This window comes from Protopterus annectens, chromosome 6.part0 (genome assembly GCF_019279795.1).
Source record: "Protopterus annectens isolate FY-2018-M chromosome 6.part0, PAN1.0, whole genome shotgun sequence".
In the NCBI taxonomy this organism is placed as follows: domain Eukaryota; kingdom Metazoa; phylum Chordata; order Ceratodontiformes; family Protopteridae; genus Protopterus; species Protopterus annectens.
Window position 1 is genome coordinate 503,144,921 of NC_056737.1, and position 23,165 is coordinate 503,168,085.

Consider the following 23,165-nt stretch of genomic DNA (forward strand, 5'->3'; position numbering starts at 1 on the left):
GCTGCAAATATGGAGAGAGCTTTATGAGGTTTCTTCTTTTAACAAGCACAATGTAAGAAAAACACCCACTGATCATTGAAAATGAATGGATCTTCTCACACAGAGTGTGTTTTTAAGTAAATTAAATCATGGACATATTTAAGGGGATTTTACGGACAGAAATGACCCACCAAAAGCTGTCAGTTACACTTTTGGATATGTCCTCCTGTACTAGTTTAAAAAAATATTCTGTAGAATTGTGATAAACGTGCACAGGGAGGAGCACAATGTACAACAGCCAATTCAAAGCAATTCCCACAAACAATGACATTTTGAGTTGAAATCAGAACCCAATTCAATTGCATAAAATTCACAGTGAATACATTAATGCAAACTATCTTTCAGGGAAAGAAATGAATGTCACTCATCCACTGACTGGTCCAATACACAACTACTAGCAATAGCAATATCACTCCCCTCAACAGTTTGAAATTCCTGCCCCAGTCTGCTACTCCAAGAGTCCAACAGGCAGTCAGGCACTGCCTCACAAACCACAAGTCATCACGCATGCCCCTGATGTTGTGGGATATGAGTGATGACGTCAGCAATAACTTAAAGCTGTAAATGAAAAAAGGGGGGGATTAAAGGGGCCATCTGGAAATTCATGTCATCACATTATTGTGCCCTCAAAACCAGTAAATACTGAGGAATTCAGTACAGTTGAGAGGTATGACTGTTACTGTGATATCACCCACTGATCATTGAAAATGAATGGATCTACCTATTAGATGATTTTGGAAGTATCCTCAGTTGCATGAGGAAAAGACAAAATCATAGCCCTGCAGACAAACTCAAGTGCAATGGTAAATTTCTAACCACGACTGAGTGGAAGGGACACAAGTTTGAGTTCAAGGTTTAAATACTGGATAGTACATACAAAAATAATCTAATCACTAGAGCTGTGGCATGCAAGATGGGTGAAACTGCCAGAATAAATTATGTCAGTGTAGATGTGTTTGGTGTAGTTGGTCTGTTTAATTAAGAACTAGTGAAAATAAACCAAATGCTGCTCCATATGCCTTGGCCACATCCAGGAGAATGCCACTACCTATGCTGCGTAAAGTAGAGGCAGAAAGTGAAAGAATGCAAAGCCTTGGCATAAGTGAAAGTGCAACTGAACTGACTGAGTGGTGTGTGCCTATCCCCTCCATAACAAAGAATGGCAGTGCACAAATAAGTGATGATTTAGAGAGACTTAAAAGAATCATGCAATAGTTTGAGAAAAAAATACCATAACGTTCCATCTGTGTTGTCCATTTTCATTCTGTCCTCTGCATATGGGTTCAGATCCGATCCCTTGGATATGACTCAGTCGTTGCAAAAGCTCGTGGCAACCAGAAATCTCTTGAGCTCTTCCCTTACCCACAATTCACCAATTCCCAGTACATCAGATCTTGTTTGCTAATAACAGAAGAAAGACATATTGCAGTTACAGATAGAGGAGACTACTTCTGGAGCTATGTACCAAAGAAATGACATACTTAAAAACACTTGCTCTTCCAGAGGCATTTACGGCAGGGGATTGGTGGGAGGGAAGTTGAGGAAGATTGAAAATGGACAATAGAGATGGAATGTTATAGAGAGTCCATAACTTCTATATCTGATGTTGTCAATTTTCATTATGTCCTTAACTTGTGGATCAGATTCCCCAACTACCTAAATCCCCGAGTGGACTCAAGGAAGATATTCCTGAGCTCCACTGAACCAAATGATGCTCTGCTCGAGAACATGTCCACTTGGTAATGAGAAGTAACCCAAGTTGCTGCCACACAAATATCGTCCATGGAAGCTGCAAGCTGGAAGACTAATGAAGTGGCCAAGGCTCTACTGGAATGAGCTCATAATGGTTTCAATAAGGCAATGCTCAATTTGTTATATATAGGTTCAAAGGTGGGTACTAGGCTATTGGCCCTAGGGCCTATATAAGCCTAGACAAAAAGGTACCCTGGCTTTTGCCACCCAAGAAAATTATTTTCCTGTACCCATGTTGAGCAGAGCCACAGAAGTGATCCATGGGGTGAATTTCCTATCTTCAATCTAGTCATCAAGACTTTTCTTGAAGAGTGCTAATGTGGAGCTTTGTTTGATATAGATAGGACTGGAATCTATCCCTCCAGCATGTTCTGTTTATTGTGGTGACAAGGTTTAGGTCTCTAGAGCGTGTAGCTCGGAGGGATTGGGATTTCTTTAAGTGGAGCATGTCCAACAGCTCTGCGTTTGACGTAACTTTGTATGTTAGGCAGAGATCGCCTCTGAGTAGATGATATGCAACGGAGTAAAGCTGGAGTTTTTTGAGATGGTCTGTGTAGGGCATCTGTTTGAGGCCGGTAATCCTCTTTGTGAAGTATTTCTGCAGCCTTTCTAGTTGTTGTAGATGTCTTGTGAGGTACATACCTAAAGGGGCGTTGTACTCTATATAATGGGTCTAATGAGTGATGAGCAGAGGGCAACAATAACCTCTTTTCTTCCTGGATGAGAAACTGTTCGTGATGAGGTGTGCCATGTAGATGGATTTCCTGACTACTGTGGCGATGGGATTATCAAAGGAGAGACTGCTGTCCTCCTGTGTCCCAAGGTCTCTTACCACACTTTTGGTGTTAAGTGGACTACCGCATATGTGGTAGTTCATAGGTACAGAGTTTTTACCAAAAGGAATGACAATGCAATTTTTGGCATTGAGCTTGAGGCCATGGCTTTGACACCAGGCATCTGTCTCAGTGAGGCCCTTTCGCAGGATGTCCACATCGTTAGGAGTTTCAATTATGGCTCCTAGTTTGCAGTCATCTGTGAACTTCGTCAGCCAAAGACCTTCTGTGTTAGCCTGTACTTGAGAAGTAGATAGCAAATAAGAGGGCCCAGGACTAAACCCTGTGGTACTCCACTTGTCACTGGTCTGAAGTCAGATTGGAGTCTGCTAATTTCACAGTGTGGGTTCTGTCAGTGAGCCAGTTGGCAACTTATCTTGTGACAAAGGGATTTATACCTAGTTTACTGAGTTTATCTATAATTCCAGAGTGGGGGATGGTGACCAAAGCCTTGGCGAGATCTAGACAGGCTGTGTGAACCACCTTACCCTCATCTACAGCTTTGGTGACCACTTCAAAAAGTCTATCAGGTTTAGGAGACATGATCTGCCTTTTAGGAGACATGATCTACTTTTACAAACCCGAATGGGGTGGGGTCCAGAGTTTGGAGATTACCAATGTCATTGTTTATAAGTTCCATGATGATACGTTCCATAGTCTTGCAGACCAGGCTCATCAGGCTAATGGGGCGGTAGTTCCCGGGGTCCATGGTGGCTCCCCCTTTGTGGAGTGGGGATAACCATCGCTGTGCACCATTCAGTGGGCAAAAAGCCTGAGGTGAGGCTATGACTAAACTTGGTACTTAGGTGGGGTGCCAGTTCATTCTTTAGTTTGTGTAGAACGCAGCCTGGGATGTTGTCAGGTCCCATGGATGCTGTGTTCTTGGCTTTGGATTGTGTGGATTTTACCTGTGCAGCCGTGATTACAGGAACTTTGTATTCTTCCAGTATAGAGATGGGCCCTTTAGGGGGTGAGAGGGGGGGGAAAGTTAGCACTGAACCTATCTACCAGGATGTTGGCAATATCAGTTTGTTCTTTACATTTAGTGCCGTTGTGCTGTAACTCAGAGCAGATCTGAGTGTTGCCATTGAGATTCTTGACATAGCTATAGAATGCATTGTGGTTGTCTGTAGAATAAGTGGCGATTTTGTTTTATTAACTAGCTTTGGAGGATTTTATGAGGGATCTCAGCATTTTACTGAGGCTGACCAGGGAGTTCCTCCAATCATGGGATTTTACTCTTTTTGCAACAGTTTCTTTCTTCTGTTGTAGAGTTTGTTTATGGCAGGGACCAACAGACTGGCTTCCTTTCTTTGGAGGATAGCATCTTGGTTCTTTTAGGGATTGCACAATCCATACACTCATGTGAGTGCTTATAAAGTGCATTTGTGTAGGATTCACTTCTGCCTTAAGAAGCGTGAAGTTGACTTTGGAGAAATTTTTTACGGTGGTTTCCCACCGGGGGTGGGGGCGGGATGTGGATGTCTAAGGTGATTAGCTTGTGGTCGGATCTGACCAACGAGGAATAGACCTCTGGGGTGGAACACCAGTTGACCATGCTGGTAATGACAAGGTCTAGGACATTGCTGCCCCTGGTGGGGGTATGGAAAAGTTGATCCAAAGCCTTGGAATTTATGAATTCCAGAAAACATTGAGCAAAAGAATTGGTACGTGAGTAGTTTTCCCAGTTAATGGTGGGGTAGTTGAAATCGCCCGTTATTAGGGTGTTGTAGACTAATATTTCCCAAAGTGTCAAGAAATGAGGAGTGGGAATCCTGGGGCATAGTGGGGGATCTGTAAGAAGCTACAATTTGGACTGCAGTCTTGCCCAAAGTTAGTTGCACTTGGATAATCTTGGATGCATTATGCTGAGCAACTAGCCTGGAGGTGTGGATAACCTTAATGAATATGGACACGCCTCCATCTTTAGTGTTTTAGTCCAGGTTAGGTGGCCGAAAGGTGTGGTATGAATTACAGCCTAGTAATGCAGTGGTGCTTTCTGGAGCCTTGAACCAGGTCTCTGCCACTGCACAGATGTCGATGTTCTCCATTTTAAGGAGTGCCTCAAGTGAGTACATTTTGAGGTTTAGACTTCTAGCATTGAGTAGCATTACCCTCAGATTTTGCTTGCTTGTACCTGTTACAGTGGTGAGTTTGTCATTTGAACCTTGCCTAAAAAAGTCAGTATAGGGATGGCAAGAGCCTTAGCCAGTATCCGGAATCCCAAGGGCGACAGGTGCAAAGCATCATGGTCTGTCGATCCCAGGCAGACAGATACTGGATACTCTTAGAATGACACCAGCAGCTTAGCCAATTGTTGAAGTTAATCATTTTGTCCTTGTACTGTGGTATCATTCTGGGTGATGGCAGGATGCTACCCAGGGCTAGGGTCATAAATGACTAGGCTACAAGATCGGACACTCCTCCATGTCTCTTTTCATGTAGTCCGGGGAGGTACATCTCATGTCATTCACAACAACATGGACAATGACAGAGTCATATTTGTACTTGCTGTGGAGTGATCTGAGTGCGTGCATTATGTGTTGGATCCTGGCACCCGACAGGCAGCTGACAGTAACTATCTCCTTGTTTAAAAGTGGAACATCAGTGTGCCTGACTATAGAGTCGCCTGTAACTAGAGTGTTAGGTACTTTGCTATGCCTTATGGGATGTGGTTGAGTGGCATGCTGAGTATGTGGGCTATGTGTCATTTGGGTTGTGTTGGGGGTGGTGGTTGAGTGGCACGCTGAGTTTGTGGGCTATGTGTCATTTGGGTTGTGTTGGGGGGGGGTGGAGGTTGCTTGCGTTTCTGCTTTGGAGGTCTCTGTTGCTTGGGCAGATTTTTACTGAAAGCCTCCGCGAATGTAGGTGTGTGTTTTGTGTTTCTGTGTGTGTGTGTTTTGGTGGTGTAAGTTTTGAGGGACTATGTAATGGTTGTGGTGTGGTGCAAGTGTTTACCCTCTCCTCTTGACTGTCTAGTCCAATCTTGGGTGAAGAGAGCTTTGCTTCCAGTTTGGCTATATAAGTGCATTTCTCACAGGTTGTAGTGTTGGGTGGTAGGAGGACAGGGTTGCCTGTGTACATGAGGCAATTGCTGCATTGCCCCAAGATGCCCAGATTCATCAGGTAACAAGGAGAAAACACCGGGAGCTGACCCTTAGACATGCCTGGATAGGTGCTTATTTACTAAGTACTAAAACCTGTTTTCCTCTAGACAAATTCAGAAAAGTTTAGTGCTGTAGTAATTTGTAGCTTTAGTGCTTACAACTAGTTCTGAACAAGTGCTGCGCTCAAAGAAACAGATCTGAGTGCTAAAACTAAATAACTGGCTAGTTCTAAGGGAAAATTTGAAGAGCAGACTTTATGGCACCAGGAATACTTTAACCCTAGCTAAGCGGCGGGGGCTCAGAAGCTTACAACCAGTTCCGGATACAGCAAATCTGTATCTGGACTAGACTACTTACAGGAAAGGCAGGAAACAAGCTTAGAATTTTTTTTTTTAAGTGGAAAGAGAATATTGAGGAGCAGGAGATGACTCAAGGTTAAGAACTAAGTGGGTTGGCCTTCTCAAATGTTCTCCCTGTATTAGGTAGAATGAGGTAAGGACACCAAACTGGGAGGAGTGTCCCAGATCAAATTTATACTGGGGGGGGCAACTGCAAAGGCACCAAGTATAAGAGCAGCATACCAACAGGGAGGGTGGATGAGAGACAAAAATCAGAACAAATAAAAACCCAAACAGGTGCTTAACAAATGCAGAAAATTTCCAGTTAATGCCTCACACACAGTGAAACTAGCTAGAAAAGTATGCAACAGACAATAAAAGTGCTATAAATAACTCGCAAAAATAAGCAAAAAACAGGATACTTAATGTTATACATCACAAATCAGGGTTTGCTCAGTGCCCTTCCTCCGATTAGCTCAGTGTGAAATGGATGAAACACTCACAAGTTAACTTCTTAAGTACCAGAAAGTTGAAACCTTAAGCAACTTTAAAAAAAGCTCAAAAGAACCAATGAGGTGCTTACTCCAAGCCATAGTCCAGGTAACCCCAATCAGCCAATGACCATAAAGACTCCCCTCTCACTGAAATGCAAGAACAGCTTTGGCTAAACTAAGATGGCCTGGAACATGTGCTCAGACACACAGCCTCTACAAACAAACAATTAGGCCCAAAATGCAAGCCTGAATATGGACAATGCTACAACTACCCACACTACTTACGTAGAAAAAAAAAACTGCAGAAATGTTTATCACAGCAGAAAAGCAGCAGTGAGCCTTTAAGTCAACATTTTAAACAGATAAAGGAGCAAGGAGACTCTAGAGATTGCTTTTAACTGCAAACAAATAAGTTACATGATACACTCCTTGGCAGGAAATCTGAACAAACAAACCCAAACAGATGCTTAACAAATGTAGAAAAATTCCAGTTAATACTGCATACACAGTGAAACTAGATAGAAAAGTATGCAGCAGACAATAAAAGTACTATAATATAAACAACTCGTAAAAATAAGCAAAGAACAGGATACTTAATGTTATATATCGCAGATCAGGGTTTACTCAGTGCCCTTCCTCCGATTAGCTCAGTGTGAAATGTGCAATATATGAAATACAGTCAGCCATCTGGCAAGAGTAATTTTGGCAACAGGTTTTCCTATTTTTATGTCCGAAAAATAAACAAATAACTGGTCAATCTTCCTGATATTTTCTGTTCTGTGCAGGGAAAATTTTAATTGCCTGTGAACATCCAATAAATGTAAAGTGTATTCGCCTTTGTTAGAAAACTTGGGGACGAATACAGGCAAGTTAAGAGACTGATTAATATTAGTCTCTGAAACAACTTTAGGGAGAAAGGTAGCTTTAGTTCATAGAGTGACCCTGTCTTTGCGAAAAGTCAAGCAAGGAAGTTTCAAAGATAAAGCCTGAATCTCAAATTCTTTTGGCAGATGTAATGACTGCAAGAAAACTAATTTTCCAGGAAAGATACTTGAGGTCACATTTAGCTGCAAGTTCTAGGGGGGGGGGCGGGTTGAGTAAGTTGCTGCAGTACCAGATTAAGGTCACATGGGGCAGTAGGATCCCTAAAGGGAGGCCTGAGAAGAAGAGTACCTTGCAAAAAGGTTTTGCATAGCCTATGGGAGGCAACAGAAGCACCTTCAAATCCTTTGTGAAAATTTGATATTGCCGCTAGCTGGACTTTCACTGTGGAAGAACTAGCTCCTTCTCTAAAAAGTTGTTGTTGTTTGTCTTTCGGCTTTTCCAGGTTAGGGGTCGCCACAGCGGAACTCCAGTCTGCTAATGACTGGCAGTTGGTTTTTATGGTGTTGAGTTACCAGCCCGACGCCCAACCATCAATGAAGGCATGCCCATTCAACGCATGTCTTTCGAATGCCCACTCGACCATGGGGAGGAGATGCAGACTCTGCACAGAAGGCACTCCCAACCCAAGCCAAGAATCGAACGGGAGAACCTCTTGCTGTGAGGCAACAACTCCATCGTTGCACCACCGCAAAGTCTCCTTCTCTAAGAAGTAAGGCAAAGAATTCAAGGACACTATGCAAAGGAGCTGAAAAGGGATCAACCTTATTTTGGAGAGCCCAGTAAGCAAATATTTTCCATTTACTGAAGTACAGTTTATATGTAGATGGTTTATCGGAAGATAAGAGTATCTGGCAGACTGGAGAAGACAGCATAAGTTGTCTGGCTACTGATGGAATTGGAGAAGACAGGCTGTCAGCCTGAGGTTCGATATGTCTGGATGGATCATGCCTGTCGGGTGCAACAGGAGGTCTGGAGTAGGATCCAGAATCCATGGTGGGTGAAGTAAGTGAGGCCAAAGGAAGGTAAACTAAATCTGTTGAGGCCAAAAAGGTGCAATGAGGATAACTCTGCTCTTCAGCATGGCAGTTTTCTGCAGGAACTTGGAAATTGATGGGTATATGCATAAAGCAGGCCACGGGGCAATCATTAACTAGAGCATCCCTTGGTGACTCCCTCTGCAGGGGGATCAGGGCAAAGTAGCTGGTGCATTTGTTGTTTCAAGGATAAGTGAAAAGATTGCAGCAAGGCTGACCCCAATGACGAAAAATCATCTTCGCCATATTCTTGTTGAGAGACCATTCATGAGGCAGAAGAACGCACTTGCTAGCACACTAGATTTCTCCAGAATATGCATTGCTATGAGAAAGCAGCTGGATGAGATCACCAATTGCCACACTCGGAGTGCTTCTCAACACAAGGGGTAAGATCTGGTCCCTCCTTGTTTGCTGATGTATAATCACCCCTGAGGGGAGAGCTTCTTGAAAGGCCTGTAACACTAAAAGGACTGCTCCCATCTCTAGGACATTGAGAAGGAAATTGGCTTCTTTGGGGGACCAAGTGCCTTGGACTGTTTTCCTCAGGTAATGCCCCCTCCCCACACCATAACTGGGAAGCATCCATGGTCACTATGGCCTTGGGCTGAGGGGGGATGAATGGACAGCCTTGCAGAACCTGCTCTGATCAAATCCCTCACTTGAGGTCCCTCTTGCAAATCTAAGTAATACGTATCAGGATTGACATAGGTTGATAAAGTATTGACCATTACGTGGCTAGTATCCACTGTAGAATCCTCATGTAAATATTGCTTAAGTACTAGAGTTATCGCTGCTGCCAAGCCTGAAGGACTAAGCAGGCTGAAACTTTGGTACTGCAGATTATCTTCCTTACCAGTGATCATAAGGTCTGAACTCTTAAGAGGAGGCATTAAGGCTATCATTGACTTTGTGTTCAACAGTGCTCCTATAAATTCCAACTTTTGAGTAGGTTCCAAATGAGATTTTTCGTAGTTTATTGTGATCCCTAGATGACAGCATGTCTGAAGAACATGATCTCTTGCCTCTATTACTTGATGCCTGGTCAGGGCAGTAATGAACTAGTCATCTAAATATGGAAACACCCAAAATCCTTGCAGTCTCAAGTGAGCGAATACTACTGCCATGCATTTGGTGAACACCCTGGGGGCTGTGGTAAGACCAAAGGGCAGAGCTCTGAACTGGTAATGACTGGCTCCCAGCTGGAAGTACAAGTACCTTCTGGACTGCCTGTCCATCTTTATGTGATAGTATGCATCCTGAAGTTCTATAAGCACATCCAATCATCCTTTCCCAGAAATGGGAATAGGGACTGAACCATGACTATCCAAAACTTGGTGCATCAATCTGATTTGTTCAAGTTGCTGAGATGCAAGATTGGCCTCCAGTCCCCCGTTTTCTTTGACACTAAAAAGCATCTTGTGTAAGTTATGGATTCTTTCTGGTATGGCAGGACCTCTTGGATAACTCTTTTTTTCTAGCAGCTTTTGTATTTGAAATGCTGCTTGTTCCTTCTGACTAGGTGGAACATCGGGGATTTTTCTTGAGGATGGAGGTGAAAGGGAAAAGGGTACTATATAACTTTCAGAAATGATCCTCTGCACCCATGCATCTGTTATTATCTCTAGCCAGGCTCTCTGGTGCAGGGATAAAATACCCCCGATTGCCTCCAAAGGGGGACAACAAGGCCTCATTTCAGGAGTGCTGGGTCTATCTCTAGACCCTTGGTTTTGCGGGCCACCTCTGCCACGAGCGCGGTGTCTACCACTGGAGTTCCTCCGTCTACCCATGTGGGAACCTCCTCCATGTGTGTCCTGGAAACGACCCTGGGACTTCTTGAACCACATTTTTCCAGTACCTTGTTGATTCCAGGAGAAGGATTTTTGAGGCATGGAAAAAATGTACGCCCACTGCAGACATGTTTTTTCCATCCTTTTCACACCTAGATAAAGTGTCCTTAACTTTGGGGAAACAAAGTTCATTCAAAGGAAGCACTGACAAACGAAGACTTGAAGGGGACCACATAATGCATTGAACCATGCCTCCTTTTGGAAACATCAGAACCTGCTGCTGTTGTGGTTCCTTCGGCCGCATACAAAATGAACCTTATGGAGGAATTGGATATTGACTGCAGGGTAGCCAACTGAGAGGTAACAGAAACCTGTACCTCATCAGAAATGGATCCTGAAAGAGCATCAGATAGTTACTTAACTGATCAAAGAATATGTCCGTCCTGTTTGGAGTATCACACACAAGTAGGACAGGACCCTAGGGATGGAAGTAGTGAGAGGGTCCGGTTTGTTTCTATGACATCAATTGGAGAATCTGCAACATTTAGCCATGTAGTTTCTCCTAGTGCTGGATTTTCTGGCTTCCTGCAGAACATTAAGTATGTCGTCTGAGTAAAGGTGTCTGTAAGGGATCAGGATTTTAATAACCCATAAGGTCAGCTTTATATTGTTCACCTGCGGGTGTAGCAGAGACCCCTTGCTCTGTGTGAGCAGGTCTATCCGATGGGGTAATCTGTGGTGATTGCCCTCGGCTAGAAAAAAAAGGAGAGGAAACCAATGCTGTCTTGGCCGAAAGGGGGTCACCAGTAGGATTTTTGGTTTGCCCCTCTAAATTTTCAGGAGGACTTTCTGGATCAGAGTGAAAGGGGGGAAGGTGTACAGGAATATCCCCCCCATGAAAAGGAGAAGGTGTCCACCTTCCATGCTTGTGGGTATGGGTTCCTTGTGCAGAAGTTGGGCATCTGTCTGTTGTCTGGGGAGGCAAAGGGATCTGCTTGTGGAATACCCCACCTGTATATCAGGTCTAAGAAAACCTCCCTCTGTAGCATCCATTCATGAGAGGGGGCTGAGGTTCTGCTGAGTGCGTCTTCCATCACATTCTGTTGAGAGGGGATATACATGACCAACAGGTGTACTCAGAGTCTGCTAGGTTCCAAATCTGAATGGCCAGTCTGCATAGAGGGTAAGGCCTGGTCCCTCCTTGTTTGTTTATGTACCACAGAACGGTCATGTTGTCTGTGATTACCTTTAAAGTTCTTGGCAGGATAGAGGGTTGTAATGTTAGTATGGCCAACAGCAAGGCTCTCATTTCCTTGATGTTGATGTGGTCTTTTACTCTTAGAGTGGACCATTTGCCTTGTACTGAGAGGTGTTGTGGATTTGTTTGCTACACTGTCCCCCCATCCTAGGTCTGATGCATCTGTGTAAAGGCATTGAAGTGGAGCTGGGGTGTGAAGGTGGAGCCCTGGGTTGGTCTGTATTGCAGATACCCACCATTGGATCTCCCTCTTTAAGCAAGGGAGGAGAGGGAGGGGCACATCCAAGGGTTGGCAATGTAGGCTCCATAGATTTTTCAGTACCCATTAAATTTTGCGCATGTGCCGTCTTGCCAAAGGCAGCATGTGTATAAGGTATGCCATGTGGCCTAATAGTTTCAGAGATTCCAGAGCTGTCAAAAAGGTTCAGGAAAGGATCTGGTTGAAGTACAGAGTTCCTGAATCCTCTGGTCTGGTAATGAAGGCTTTCATGCAGTCTGTGCATAGTCTGCATCCCAGAAAAATCATGTCCCGAGAAGGAGTCAGGTGAGATTTTTCTACATTTACAGTAAATTGCAGAAGAGAGAGGGTGTGTAACACCTGTAGGAGCTGGTGGTCTTGGTGCAGGATGAGGTTGTTTAGGTAGGGATATATTTGTATACCCTGTGTCCTGCAATGGGTAATGAAGGGGGCTAGGGCTGTGCATAGACCAAACGGCAAAGCAGGGAATTATGTTAGGAGCCTATAGAAAATCTGAGGAATTTCCTGTAATCCGGGTTAAGGGGAATGTGTAAGGTAGGCATCCTTGAAGTCTAGAACCACCATGAAGGCTTGGGGGGGGGATTAGAGGCAGGAGAATGGATAAGGTTATCATTTTGAAGCTGGGTACAAGAAGGAAAAGATTGAGAAAGGAAAGTTCCTGGATAGGTCTCCAGGGACTCTCTTTCCTGGGAACCAGGAACATTCTGGAGTAGAAAGTACAGTTTTGTACCTACCATAAATGTAGATGTCTGATAGGCATGCATCTGCAGTCCTTACAAATGGGTTGTCCTGTCGTCAGGCAGCCCTTTGGTCGGCCGGCTTCCAAAGTCTGGGTCTGGCCTTGGCTGGTGTTGCACTTCACCCGACGTCATAGCGGCAGTTCTTCGGGTATAAAGGCATCAGCCAACGCCATTTTCCTCAGTGTTTCTTGCCCCAGATGCCAGGTGCCCTCTAGGAAGGCTTAATTTGGATAAATGCAAATGGTTCCAAATAGTAGAGAGCAAACAAAAAATAAGCATGTATGTACATATATACAAACAAATACACCATAATAGATTCCCCCAGCTAGCTACAAGATGGGCAAATACCCTAGGAGTACCACAGAGGGGAAGGAGGGTGGGTAATCCTGACTGCAGATGCACGCCTATCGGACATCTACATTTATGGTAGGTGCAAAACTGTACTATGTCCTTCAAGGATGCATCTGCAGTCCTTACAAATGGGTAGAATACCATAGCCAAACTGGGGGAGGAGGAGAAATAAGATTATGGTGTAGCTAAGATCCCTTGCAAAACAGCAGTGGCAAAACCTGCTCAGGATCTGGAGTATAAAGGTAAATTATAATGCTTGGCAAATGTATGCACAGAGCTCCAAGTAGCAGCCTCTAAAATGTCTTTGGTAGCCACTCCTCGTAGGAAAGCTGTGGTAGTGGCTGTTGCCCTTGTAGAGTGAGGCCTGATGTTTTCTGGAGTTTTCTTCCCATGGTAGGAGTAACAAAATCTAATGCAATTTCCTATCCACTTAGAGATTGTCTGTTTTGAAATTGCTTTTCCTTCCATTCCTGTTGCATAAGCTACCAGTAGTTGGTCAGTTTTTCTATTGCCCTTGGTCCTGTCCAGGTAGTAGTGTAGTTGTCTATGTACATCCAAGGTATGCAACAGTCTTTCCCCCTTGTTCTGTGGGTTGGGGAAGAATGTAGGTAGATGGATAGCTTGATTTAAAGATACTCTGGAGACCACCTTTGGCATAAAAGTAGGATTTGTTCTCATGGACACTCTATCTTGATGGAAGATCAGGAAGGGCTGTACTGCCATTAATGCCTGTAGCTCAGATACCCTTCTTGCTGAAGTGATTGCAAGCAAGAAAGCAGTTTTCCATGATAAGTATTGTAAGTCTGCTGTTGCTGCTGGTTCGAAAGGAGGGAGTGTCAACGTTTCTAGCACGAAGTTCAAGTCCCACGCAGGCAATGGTGCCTTCCTAGGTGGCTTTACATTTTTAATTCCTCTCAGAAACTGCCTGAGCAGAGGATGTGAGAAGACTGGAGGACCAAGTTGTATTCTGCTGAAATAGCTGATGCATGAATCTTAATGGAAGAATAGGACAGGCCGTTGTGGAAGAGCTCTGCCAAGTATTCCAGGATGTTGGCTATGTTTACCAGTGACACATTTTCTCCCTTTGTAGTACTCCAAATGTGATATCTTTTCCATTTTGCTGAATAATTTTTTTCTTGTTGAGGGTCTGCGAGCCTCCAAGATAATGTCTTTAACCCTTTGGGATAAATTTGGGTTATTTGGTCTTATGCAATGTTCCAGGCAGTCAGCTGTAGTGTTTTCAGGTTTGGATGCAGGGTGTTGTAGTTGTTCTGCGTTAACAGTAAGGGAACTAGAGGTAGAGTCCATATTTGTTCCAGAGACATGCTCCTCAGTAATGGGTACCAATGTTGCCTTGGCCAGTCTGGAGCTATCAGGATGATCCTTGGACGGTCCTCTTTGATTTTCAATAGCACCTTGTGCATCAAAGGAAGTGGTGGGAATGCATATGCTGCCAGGTTTTTCCAACTGAAAGATAGGGAATCCACTTTACAAGCAAGTGGGTGGTACGTCCTTGTGCAGAATTTCTTCAGTTGGTGATTGCGTGGGGATGCAAATAAGTCTATTTCTGGTAGCCCCCACTTTCTTGTAATGGTTTTGCAGATGTCCGGATGCAGCATCCATTTGTGGGCATCCGTGGTAGTTCTGCTTAGTATGTCTGCTAGAATGTTTTCTTTTCCTGGCACAAAAATTGCTTGTAACTGGATGTTGAAGCTCAGGGCCACATTCCAGAGGTCCATTGCCATCCGGCATAGAGGGTACGAATGTGTGCCTCCCTGTTTGTTGATGTACCACATAACTGTGGTGTTGTCTGTCCCTATCAACAGTGGACCTTGTTGAAGAAATGGTCTGAATGTCTGAATTGCCAGTTTTACTGCCAGCATTTCCTTTTGATTTATGTGTAGGTGCAGCTGATCTTGAGTCCATAAGCCTTGTATGCACTTGTCCAGCATGTGTGCCCCCCAACCGAGGTCTGAGGCGTCCGTTGTGACTGTCTGGCTTGGTTGAGTGTTGTGGAAGGGCAGTCCTTTGTTTGATTGACAGGCCTGAGCCCACCATTGGAATTCTTGTTTCAGGCAAGGAATTATTGGAATTTGGGTTTCTAGGCTGTGCTTGTGCTGAGACCATAAATTCCTTAGGTACCACTGTAACTTTCTCATATGCAGTCTGGCATGTGGAACCAATATTATGCAGGATGCCATGTAACCCAAGGCTTGTAGGACTTTTCTTGCTGTTAGCTGGTTCTGCTTTGTTAATGCCAAGTAGAGAGGGAGTTGCTCCTGTTTTTCTACTGTCAGGAATGCCATTTGTCTTGATGTGTCCAGTTCTGCGCCCAAAAAGGTTATCCTTTGGGATGGTATCAGCCTTGACTTTTTTATATTGACTGTGTATCCCAGGGCTTGTAGTAGATAAATGACCCTTTTCAAGTCTTCTGTCAGCTTGTTTTTGTTGTCCACTTGTAACAGGCAGTTGTCCAGGTAAGGGTAGATTTAGATTCCCTGAAGCCTGCAATGAGCAATTACTGATGCCAGGCATTTTGTGAACACTCTGGGCGCAGTAGATAAGCCAAAGGGCAATGCTGAGAATTGATAATGCTCTGATCCTGCAAGAAATCTGAGGTATCTTCTGCAATTTGGTCGTATGGGGACGTGCAGGTATGCCTCCTTGAGATCTAGAGTTACCAGCCAAGACTCCTTGCCCAGCATGGGAAGAAGCTGCTGTAGGGTCAGCATTTTGAATTTTGGGACCATGAGGAATGTGTTTAAAGCGGACAGGTCGAGAATAGGTCTCCATTGGTTTTCTTTTCTTGGTACCAGGAAGAGTCTGGAGTAAAATCCCTGTCCTTGCTCCATAGATGGTACCTTTTCTACAGCTCTCATGCTTAGTAAGTGAGTTATTTGTTTTAGAGCTTCTGCCTTTTGATTTGGAGGTAGGTTTGGCATTCCTCTCTTCCTTGGTAGAGTATGGAAGTGAAACCTGTAACCTTGGTCTATTGTCTGCAAAATCCATTTGTCTCTTGTGATGTAATGCCAGTTTACTGAAAATAAGGCTAGCTTCCCGCCTAAGGGTGCTTCTAGTTGTTCCCTGGTAGGCGGTGCCAGAGCCAAGTCACTGTGATTGTCCTGTAGTAGTGGTGGTGGCTGTATCTGTGGCTGTACCTCGCTGGTTGTTAGCCTGCCACTGACATCCCCTGTAGGCACCTCTGGATTGACCTCTGCCTCTTGAGCGCCTATTCCTGCCTCTCTGAGCTCTGGAGGTGTCTGGAAAGGACCAATTTTTGGAGGGCCAATTCCTGCTAAACCTTGGAGGTTGGACCTGTAAGAAATCTTTCACTGTCTGGACAGATTTTGCCTTCTCTTCCATCTTCTTCAGCACCTGTTGTGCAGGAGAGCCAAACAAATTGATCTTGTCCATGGGAGCATCTAGTAGCTTTGCTTTGACATGATCTGGTAAGGCCTGCTCTTTTAACCATGCATGTCTTCTGATCACTGTGCCAGTCATGGCTGATCTAAAGGAAGCTTCCAGTGCATCATAGCCACATTTTAAGGAATGATTACTGACCTGCTGAATATTATGTACCATTTCCTGAACAGATTTTTTATCTAATGGTTCATCTGAGGACAGCTTTTTAGTTAACTGGTCTAACATAAATTCTTGATACTGGATCATGCGGAATTGACAGTTCAAGGCCCTAGCTGAAAGAGTAGCTGAAGTGTAAACTTTTTTACCCCATCTCTCTAAGGACCTGGAGTCCCTTTCAGAGGGGAGGGGGTTTTTGGCAGAGGTAGCTGCTACAGCCTTAGGTCCCTGGGAGATAGTTTCGGGATCTGCAAAAGGAGCCTTATACAAATGATAATGTGTGTCCGGGACCCTGTAGTACCTATCGGGCTTAGCAGGGGCCGGAGGAAGAGAATCAGGAGCAGTACAAGCATCATTAAAAGCATCATCCACAACAGCAAGTACTGGAGGGATGGCTAAAGGCCTATGCTGTGGCAAATGCAGGAAGGTTCTAAGCCTTTTCCTAGTGTCTGAAAAATCCTGGCCTTGCCATTGAAATTGTTCCCTCATAGCATGCAAGGTTTCCTCAAAAGAAAATTCCTCAGGCGGAGAGGCTGAAGGAATGGACTCTTCTGCATCAGAGTCCTCATAAGGAGAAAAGGGGGCCTCTGGAAGGTTTGAATTATCTGATTCATCAGAGAAGCCATCTGAAGAAACTGGCTCAGGGGGCTCTACTCTAGACCTCTTCTCTGGAGGTGGGTGAGAGGCCCTGTCTGGATGTGGCTGGGATCCCCGGATCAAAGAAATGAGATCCTCTGCTAGACTAAGCATTTGTGAACTGGAACTGGGCCTGTGAGAGGGGGTCTTAGCAGGCACAGTTTTGGTAGTTTTTGCTGCTTTAGCCCTGGCAAAGGCCTTAATCGACATGGATGCAGGAGGCCTAGCAGCTCCACGTGCAGGGGTAGAAATATCCAAAGGGATAGTATCGGATAAATCCTGTGAACCTGCAAGAGCAGGTGGAATTTCAGTAGCAGATTCAGCCAAGCTGGATGAGGCCTCGGTAAGTGGCAAGCTTTCGGCCGAAGGAAGAACCGTGGACTCGGTTTCAGCCGAAACCGAGACACTCGCGGTTGGCTTAACCGTGGTTTCGGCCGAAACCGCGGACCGCGAGTGTCGGTCCTTTTCCTTGCGTTTTTTAGAAATTTGCGTAGTCGGAGGATCCGACGGCATAATGTAAGCAAAATCGGAGCCGAAAAACTCCTCAGCAAATTCCGACCGACGTCTAAGCGTTCTTCGGTTGAAAGAAGCACAGGCTAGACAAGCTGCTACGTCGTGGTCTGGGCCTAAGCAAGGCTGAGGCAAGAAAGAGTCCCCAACGGGGTACTTAGCTTTTTAGAAGTCTTCGGTAGTAGTAGAAGTATTCTGTAGTAGTAATCTCTGGTCCTGACCGACCGGCACTTGCGAACAGCTTCTGCTTCGGGCACCACGCGGCAAGAAAGACTGAGGAAAATGGCGTCGGCTGATGCCTTTATACCCGAAGAACTGCCGCTATGACGTCAGGTGAAGTGTGACACCAGCCGAGGCCAGACCCAGACTTTGGAATCCGGCCGACCGAAGGGCTGCCTGATGACAGGACAACCCATTTGTAAGGACTGCAGATGCATCTTTGAAGGACATCCCCAAATTCTTTTGAGGGTCAGGAACTGGTTCTGTGGTGCCTTAGTTAAGGAGATGATGAATAATGGGAAGGAATAGGTGAATCTGTTTTTTGATGGTTGTGGAATGCCCTGTAAGGGTGGGAGCATCCACCAAGTCATGTAATATCCTCTCTGGATGATGGAGAGGACCCATCATTCTTTTGTACGTTTCCACCAAGAGGGAAGGGAGAGAGCGAGATGGAGGGATAGGAGGGTTTCTGGATGCAGGGTGGATGAGTCACAGTGGAGGGGGCCTGGGATGATTAGGCTGTCTCTGAAAGGGAGTGGCAGAAGATCTTGAGGACAGTCTTGGGGTAGAAGTCCTTCTCTGCTGTCTTCGTCCCTTGGATTGTTGTGTTGTGGGAAAGGATGGTTTTTGAGGGACGTTTCTGTGATATCTAGGAATGGGGGACACCAAAAGATGTTTTAGATTTTGCAACTCTTTTTCCTTTTCTTGGAAGGACTTGAGGAACTAAGCAGAAGCTGGTCCAAAAAGTGCCTTATTGTCTAGCTGAGCATCCAGAAGTTTGGTCTGAACATCCATGGGAAGGGGTTGTAGCCGTATCCAAGAGTAATGATGCAGCACTGATCCAAAAGTAGCAGCTTTGGAAGCAGCTTCCACAGCATCATAGCTGCACATAATAGAGTGCCTGGTCACTTGTGATGCTGTGGAGAGGAGAGAGTTTAATTGTACTTTGGTGGGGAGTCCTGGACCTCAGAATGAAGGCTGGAAGCCTTAGAAATGGTATCAAGTACAAACCTTGCCATGTTGCTTTGGTAGTTCAGGGCGCTAATGGCCAGAGTGGAAAATTTGTAGACCTTTTTACCTGTCCTGTCCATACATTTACTGTCTTTATCAGTTGGATAAAGAGCAGTGGAAGGAAGCTGTCTGGAGGTCTTGTCTGCAGAAGCAGCTACAACAGCTGTGTCAGCAGGAGGATTCTTATAAAGAAACTGGATGTCCTGGGGGAGCCTATAAAATCTGTCAGGTCATTTTGCTGCTGGAGGTTGGGAGTTAGGAGACTGTGAAGCAGTTAAGAATGCATCTTGAAATGCAGGTAGTAAAGGGGGCACAGCTGAGGGAGAGGGCTGCTCCATTTGCAGAAGGTCAAAGTGTATTTTATTAGCATCTTCTGAGACCTCAGAAGCCTGCCACTTGAAGTGTTCCCTCATGAGGGAGATAGTATCCCCAAAACTAAAGTCTTCCCCTGGGGAGTCTGGAGAAATAGAGTCCTCTTCATGTGGAGTAATGAACTCCTTGGGGGATTCAATTTGAGTCTCATAAGAGAAGGATTCCTCAGAGGATGAATATTCCTCCTCAGACATATGGGTTAGTTGAGGAGTGAGAGAAGGTGGCAGTTGTTGGGACTGTAAGGCCTGAAAGACCTTAAAGAGGCTTTAGAAAAGGATTCCCAGCCTAACATCTGAGGGGGTTCAATGTGTTTGGACTTGTTTACTTTTCAAGAACGTGGCAGATAAGGGAGAAGCAGACGTTGGCCTAGCAAGAGAAGAGGAGCAGGGGCCTCCGAGCAGGTGAGCTGTGGTTCCCCTCCGCCATCAGACTCTGATGGCTGAAATACCTCAGCAGATGTACCTTCGGTATCCCGCACCCTGGCTTCCATTGTGGCTCCCAGGCCTGCTTGGGAGACCATCGTTTGAATGGACTCTGGGTCTGCTATCACTTCTAGAGCTGGTTCGGATGCCAGAGGTGCAGCCTGGGATTTGGGCCTAAGTTTCTTCACCTTTTTCAGAGGCGGCTCGTTGAATGGGCCTACTCCTCCCTCCATGTCTAACGCCAAACGTCTGAATCTCTGATTCTCGAGGTAAAGATTAAAGGCCGCTAGTCAGCTATGAAGTGTTTTGGGGAACAAACAACTTACAGATAAACAGGATGTATGGTAGTGGGCCTAGCCTAGACAGAAAACACACTTATTGTGTGCGTCCTTGTGAGGAATCCGTCTCCCACAAGCACACTTCCCTTTCCTAGCTGACATGCAAGTCTAAAACAGCAAGCAAATCAAGGAAGAAAAAACCCCAGTGGGCACCTATCGGAATGGTCCAAACTTTCATCTTGTATCGATACTCAAAACTGTAGTCATCTGATAAAACACAAAGTAACGTAGAACTGCAAACAGGCATCCGATGATCACTGCGGCAGAAAAATTCTGAGAACGGTACCTGCAAACATCACCTTTATACCCAACGCCAGTTTATGGCCCTCGTAGCCGACACCACACGTACCCGCCAGGACAAAGACTTTGGTATACTGGCCGGATGGTGGCGCTGCAGGCAGCTACTCCCTACTGTTATGAATACTGCAACATCAGAATAGAAGGATATCTTTAGATACCACTAAAGTTTCCTTATGTGAAGCCTGGCCAGAGGAATTAGAAGGATGCAAGATGCCATGTACCCCAAGGCTTGCAGGAACTTCCTCGCAGTAAGGTGACTTCTAGAAGCCAGCTGAGTAAAGTAGAGAGGTAGGAAGCTCTGCTTTGCTGAGGATAGAAAGGCCATTTGGGATGCTGTGTCCAACAGTGCTCCCAAGAAAATTATCTTCCTGGAGGGTGTTTGCTTTGATTTCTTCTCAGTGATGGTGAACCTTAGGGAAGTTAGGAGGGTTTTGACAAAGAGAAGGTCCTGGAGCAGCTTTTCTTTGAACTCTGTCTGAATGAGGCAGTTGTCCAGATAATGGTAAATCTGTATATTTCTCTGTCTGCAAAATACTATGGCCGGGACTAAGTATTTGGTGAATACTCTGGGTGCAGTAGATAAGCCAAAGGGTAGCACAGAGAACTGAAACTGTAGTGAGCCTGCTCTGAAGTGCAGGAATTTCCTGCAGGATTCCCTTATGGGGATGTGGAGGTACACATCTTTTAGGTCTAGAGTCACTAGCCAGGCATTTTATGTCAGCATAGGCAGCAGCTGCTGCAAAGTTAGCATTTTGAATTTGGGGACCACCAGGGAGGTGTTCAGAATGGATAGATCCAGGATGGGGTGCCAAGTGCCCTCTTTTCTGGGAACAAGAAATAGTCTGGAATAAAAGCCTTTGCCTGTTTGATATTAGGGGACAGGTTCTACTGCCCACTGGGATATGAGTTTGGTCCTGTTTCAATGCCTCTGCCCACTGATTTAGAAGTAAGTCTGGGTACCCTCTTGGAATTGGGAGTTCGTTGAAAGAGAATTTGTATCCCTTAAGACCCATTGGTCCTTTGTTACAGAAAGTCAATTTTCTTTGCAGAGGGAGAGCCTTCCTCCTAGCTTTTGGTGAGTGAAAGAGGCAGAGGGAGTCAATGAGAGTTTTTGCCAAAAAGGGTGGCTTAGAACTCCCTTCCTTTGGGGTGGAAGTGGTCCACTGTTTGGTTCTCTGCTGCCCTTGGGATAGAGGCCTGTGTGGTTAGTCCCTGCGGGGCTTACCTTGGCCCTGTCTGCCAGGTGCAGGGAAGGACCAGTGCTTAGAGGGAAAGTTCCTGCTGAACCTGGGAGGTTGAACCTGAAAGAAATCTTTTACTGTTCGCATAGATTTTGCTTTGTCTTTCATCTTTTTAAGCACCTCTTCTGCTTTTACTCTAAACAAGCAGTCCTTATCCAAGGGTGCATCAATTAATTTAGACTTGACATGATCAGGGAGAGGTTGTTTAACCATGCGTGTCTCCTAATGACAGATCCTGACACTGCTGCCCTGCTTGAGGCTTCTAGGGCATCATATACACAGTGTAATGAGCGTTTGGCCACTTGACAAGTAGAGTGCAGTAAATCTGCTAACTCTTTCGAATTGGCTCAGTCAGGAATGGTTGAAATCTTTTGTTTTAATAATTTCAAAGTGTGTTGCTGATATTTTAACATATGGAACTGACAGTTGAGTGCTCTGATAGCTGAGGTTGCAAAGGTGTATACGTTTTTACCCCATCTGTCCAGAGCTCTGGAATTATTGTCAGAAGGAATAGGATTCTTGGCAAAACTAGTCTTAGCTCCTTTAGGTCCCTGTGTAATGACTTCTGGGTCTGCAGCAGGATTTCTGTGCAGGCATTTGTAAGAATCTGGTACTCTGTAATACCTGTCAGGTTTACTGGGATCAGGTGGGTGGGCATCAGGGGCTAAGCTGGATTCATGGAAAACATCATCCATCACTTCTAAAACAGGGGGGATGGCCAGGGGGTCTGTGCTGGGGCAGGTCCAGAAACTCTCTTAGTCTTTTCTTAGACTGGGAGAAATCCAGAGATTCCCATTGGAAATGTTCCCTGAGGGTGTGAAGGGTTTCCCCAAAGGAAAGGTCTACTGGTGGGGAGGCAAAAGGAATGGATTTCTCTGCATCTGAATCATCATAAGCAGTCAGAGATTGTTGTTCCTCTTCAGAATCTCAATAATCAGATTCCTCAGAATCCTGTTCTGTTATTTCAGGAGAAGGGTGTCTTTTCCTTTTAGAAGTTGTGGCCTGACTACCCATGATAAGGGAGATGAGATCCTCTGCCATTTTAAGCATTTGTGCTTGGTGTGATGGAGCAGGAGTAAGATAGTGGCTAGAGGCAGATTTTCTAGGAGTGGCCTGGCGTCTAGGCCTAAGAGTATCCATCAAACTGAGAAAAACAGTCGGATGAGAAGATGTTTCCTGACTAGATTCAGTAGTGTGAGAGGCCTTCACGGGAGCCAGTGCCTGCGTCGTGGCTTTAGACCCAACCAAGGCAGACACAGCCAAAGGTTCAGAAGATGAAGATTTCTCTGGCACACCGGACTCTGAAAGGGTCTTGGAAGAGGGATGCGTAGATATCAAATCGGGCATCAGGGGCTGCGAAAGCCCTTCACTGAATTTCGGAGAACTGATGACATGCTTAGCTGTAGAGTCGTCGGAAGGTTTAGCCTTGTGTGGTCTGTCTCTATCTTTATCTCTGCTTTTTTTCGGAATGTCCATGGATTGTTGGCTGATGGATGCCATTTCAGAATGAGAAGACGTAAGACGAAAATACCTGTCTACAATAAGAGCTCTATGGCGAATGGTTCTTGCGTTACAGAGGACACAGAACTGGCAATGGGGGACGTCTTGGTCTGCGCCTAAACAAATGATGCAGCATGAATGGAGGTCTCAGTGTGGGACC